At 36.1% G+C, this 5,059-nt stretch overlaps 1 protein-coding gene across 4 annotated transcripts in view; it reads left to right on the top strand.

Annotated features, from left to right (window-relative positions):
- The window catches only part of FAM126A (family with sequence similarity 126 member A), a 132,912-nt gene that overhangs the window by 100,166 nt on the left and 27,687 nt on the right, over positions 1-5,059 (top strand). The window lies entirely within an intron of this gene.

Below are 5,059 nucleotides of genomic sequence, written 5' to 3'. Positions count from 1 at the left end.
ATATATATATATATATATATATATATATATATATTTATATTTTTATGTATTACATATAAATGTATTTTTTGAAGCTCCTTAGATATTCTAATACAATTCCCAGTCTTGACATTTCCCTGAAACTACTGATGGAAAAGTTAGAAAAGAATATGTGCCACTGATTTTTGTCCTGTCTAACTGTAATGTAGAACATTCTAATATAATTACTTTTACATTATGGGTAGGAAATTGCTAATATACCAATTTTACCTGACCAGGGAGCTGAAAAATTCTTCAACAAACAACGCAAGTAAAAATTGGCTTTTGACATAAAGAGAAACATAGATTATTTTTAAACTACACGATATTGGCCAAGGAAGATTTTGGTAGAAATAGATTAATCTATGCCACAAGAGAAATTAATTTCATATAAATGTCCAGGAGCTGTTAAAAAAACAAGGGTGGGGGAAAAGATCTAAGTAATATAAAAGACTTAAGCTATTTAAATATACTAACTTTTAAGCCACAATGTATTATATAAGAGGAACTCTATCAAATGTATCATTCCTGTCATTTTTAGTTATTTATGTTTTTTTAATTTTCATTTCAGATTTCCTGTTAACTGTATCCTCAATGTTAAAATCCACTTGTTTATTTCTCTTAACTACTGGCTTTCTTAATCATTTATCAGATACTCTAATTAGGAGGTTTTATAAATTTTTAAGATGAATAGAAAACACTTCTGCTAATCAAACTAAGCCTAGTTCATATCTATGGAAAGAAAATTGGCTACAGAACTCTGCTGATGAGTAAGTTAGAAACGGTTATACTGTTTAAAGTACAAGAGCTCCTTGATGATCTTAGCAATAACGAAGGTCTTCCTGAAGATGAAAGTGATCGTACTGTTATATGGCTCATCTAATCCTGTTTGCCATGTGACAGTTATTTTAGATTGCTGCCCAATTTGGTTGATTATTATACCAAAATGATTGACTGGATCAGTTAGGAGAAAGGATACACAATTACAACCAGAAAAAATTCATGGGATATATGAACTAGATTCAGTAACAAATGTGTTTCATTCTTTTTAAAATCTTCTGATTATAATGAGTTATGAAAATAATTAAAACAATCTTAAACACTTCCCGTCCTCGGCCTATGCTCACACAAATCCATTCTACTGAGCAAAAATCTGTTCAGTTGCTATAAGCTTTGCCTTCCTGACTCAGACTGATTGATGGCCAGCTTGATAGCCTGTTTTCTTCCTACATAATGTGTGTGAACCACTTGAAGAAGAGATCTGACAGTGAGCAAGAGCTAAACTGAATAAGTTATAGTCAAGAAGTTTTTATTCTCTGCTAGTACTGAACATATATGGTACTATGAAAGAAATATAGTCACCAGTGCTACAAATAAGTTTTGCTGGTATATACCAGAGTCCTTTAAGTTTGAGAAAATGATTTCTTTCTGTTGGACATCTCTCTTAATACGTGGCTGTTTTCAGTTGCTTGTTATTTTATTTGGAAACTTCTTTTTGCCAATATCTAAATATTGTCCATCCTTCACAACCCAATTAAAATAATCTTTGCGGCCAGGCGCGGTGGCTCAAGCCTGTAATCCCAGCACTGTGGGAGGCCGAGGTGGCTGGATCATGAAGTCAAGAGATCGAGACCATGCTGGTCAACATGGTGAAACCCCGTCTCTACTAAAAATACAAAAAATTAGCTGGGCATGGTGGCGCGTGCCTGTAATCCCAGCGACTCAGGAGGCTGGGGCAGGAGAATTGCCTGAACCCAGGAGGCGGAGGTTGCGGTGAGCCGAGATCGCGCCACTGCACTCCAGCCTGGGTAACAAGAGCGAAACTCCGTCTCAAAAAAATTAATTAATTAATTAAAATAAATAAAATAAAATAATCTTTGCTCCAACTATATGAGCACAAGATTTTTGTGTGATCTTCACTTGAGAAACTCGACAGGAGATGCAGTCTTTATTAAGCTCTTAATTTCAAAGAACAGAAGAAGCAGGACAATACTATTCAGGCAATTCTTGCGCTTTCTCTTTTCTTCCTTCCCCTTTTTCTATTCTGGACTTTTTGTCTCCACTTATGTCTGCCTCCCCCACCCCCACTTTTTTTTTTTTTTTTTTTTTGAGATGGTGTTTCACTCTGTTGCCCAGGCTGGAGTGCAGAGTCCTCCAAGTCTGAGGAAAAGATTTCTTTCTGTTGGAATCTCTCTTAATACAAGGCTGTTTAACAAATGGCTTATCTTCTTTTTTGATGTGGAATATAAATATTAAGAATGAAACTATGCTCAGCTATTAAGTTGAATTCTCTCCCATTGTCTAAGGGATGGCTCTGATTTTGTTTAGCTAGTGAGTCATATAACTGACGAACTTGGATATGGATAGCTATGAGTTCCTGATCAGTGTATTTGTTTGTGTACCTGTGATGAATCCCTGCCCCTCTCCTCACTTCTAGGTCAATTCTTCTGACCTCCTGAATGGCTTGTTCTTGCTCCTGACTAATAAAATTTGTATACATATAAAGCACTTAATGCAGCATCAGCTACTTTGTTGTCATTTAGTAAATGACAGCTGGCATATTATTGCACCCCATTAATGGGTACACACATTCACTATGGATGCACATAAGGCATTGCTTTCTTTTTTTTCTCACCTGTTTGCTATGACTGTACCAACAATTCTAGAACATATCTGATATTATGTCATCTCTGATTGAAAGAACCTATGGCACATTTTTCAATTGCTTGTCATTTTATTTGGAAGCTTCTTTTTCCCAATATCTAAATATTGTCCATCCTTCATAACCCGGTTAAAATAATCTTTCCTCCAACTATGTGAGCACGATTTTTGTGTGTGATCTTCACTTGAGAAACATACAGGAGATGCAGCCTTTATTAAGCTCTTAATTTCAAAGAGCAGAACAAGCAGGACAGAAAAGTGCTCACTACTATTCAGGCAATTCTTCTTCTTTCTCTTTTCTCCCTTCCCCTTTTTCTGTTCTCCTGGACTTTTCGTCTCCACTTCTCTCTGTCCCCACCCTTTTTTTTTTGAGATGGGGTCTTGCTCTGTTGCGCAGGCTGGAGTACAACAGCATGATTTCTGGTCATTGTAACCTTCGCTTCCCAGGCTCAAGCAGTTCTTGTGCCTCAGCCTCCTGAGTAGCTGGGACTACAGGCACATGCCACCATGCCCAGCTAATTGTTTGTATTTTTAGTGGAGACAGGGGTTTGCCATGTTGCCCAGGTGGGTCTCAAACTCTTGAGCTCAGGCAATCTGCCTGCCTCAGCCTCCCAAAGTGCTGGGACTACAAGGGTGAGTCACCATGCCCGGCCTGTTTCCCCTTTTCAGCCAAGTTTCTACTTGCTAGCCTGATGATCTAAAGATCTGATAATAATAATTAACCTTTCTTTTCTAGTTTTGGTTCTGGTCTATCATGGATAAATAAACTCATTGGAGTGGGTCTTCTAATTATTGTATGGTTTGTAACTCAGGCTATATTAACAATCTCAAAAGTTTATTTTTATTCTAAGAATGACGGTATAGCAAAAGACTAGTTCCTAAAGGAAAGAGGGATGGCAGTTCTTTTAAGTGAAGACAGGGATGGTGTCATGGTAGGCAAAATTGATAATATACCACATACTTTAAAATCAACATATTTGAAACAGCATATTCCAGTATTCTTATTTGTTCTAACTAGTTAATGACACCATGATGTAGCAAGCTATTCAAACTAAATGTGGAAATAATTACCCACTCTTCTTATTTCTTTGGCCTCACCCTCTTTATACTTCCTAGATACAACTCCAAACCTACCCTTCCTCCTTTTACCCACCAATATAGCCAGAGCAATGTTATCAGAAGACCAATCTGATTTTGGTACTCCCTTGCTTAAAACAAAACAAAAAAATCTTTAGTTGCTTCCCAGTGTCTACATGGTAAAACCTAGCAGGTTATAAGATGCTCATGATTTGGCTCCATGATGTGATGAGCTTCTCTAGTATTTTCTAGTGTCCTAACCCTCCATCCTGCTAAAATCTCCCCAGTCTCCTCCATGTCATGCTGTTTCATCCCACCTCTGCCTTTGAACTTTCCTGTGTTTTCCACTTGGAAAAATATCATTTTTCTTCAAGATTCAATTCAAATGAATCTCTTTTCTGAGAATTCTTCTCTGACCCTCCACTTCTTCCATCTGAGTTTGCCACTCTCCTTTACCATCTCTTGAACTTGTTCATTAAAAATATTTCCTTATTACACAGTCTCCATGATTAGATTGTGAGTCCCTGTGGGAGCTACATTCATCATTTATGTCTCTAGAGTCTGACACGATATCAATCTTTAATAAGTATTTACAGAGTGAATTAATTGAAAATTTCTTTTATCCATTGGTTCTTTACTATTTACAACCATATTATTTACAACCATCCCTGTCATAAAATTTTAAGGTATAAGAAAGTAAAATTTTTTATTTTAGTTAATAAGAGTAAGAAGAGTCTCTATTCTAGTTTAGGCATACATTTTTGTAAATTCAAACAAAACTTGAGTTTGTTTTATTTCACTTGTAGTTAATTTTTCTATTTCCCTGCTTACTTATTACTCTTGGTTCTAAAAAGCTCTGGGATCCTCTAATATCAAATGCATTTATATTTATTTTTAAAAGTTTCTCTGAATTAATGACATTCTTGGGGAATATTTTTGAAATGGTCTGTGGCATCCTGGGACATTTTAAAGTAAAGGCTTAGATTCATTGAGTAGAGGAAATACTAAGTTCTAGGTAGGAAGTATAGGGGAAGAGTGAGTAAACAATTATAGTCTGTTGGCTAGTACTATATTAAGTAAAGCTCATATTATATCAAGCATAGAATATTATGTGAAAGCATCTATTTTCTAGTAAATTTATTATTAAAAATAGAATCTTACTGTTTATTTTTAAAACTGCATGCTGACCAACATGGTGAAACCCCATCTCTACTAAATACAAAAAAATCAACTGGGCATGGTGGTACGGTCCTGTAATCCCAGTTACCTGGGAAGCTGAGGCAGGAGAATTGCTTGAACCTGG

The sequence above is a fragment of the Cebus imitator genome, unplaced genomic scaffold (genome assembly GCF_001604975.1).
Source record: "Cebus imitator isolate Cc_AM_T3 unplaced genomic scaffold, Cebus_imitator-1.0 Scaffold45, whole genome shotgun sequence".
Classification (NCBI taxonomy): domain Eukaryota; kingdom Metazoa; phylum Chordata; class Mammalia; order Primates; family Cebidae; genus Cebus; species Cebus imitator.
The sequence above is the reverse complement of the archived record's forward strand: the minus strand, read 5'-3'. Positions and strand labels throughout refer to the sequence as shown.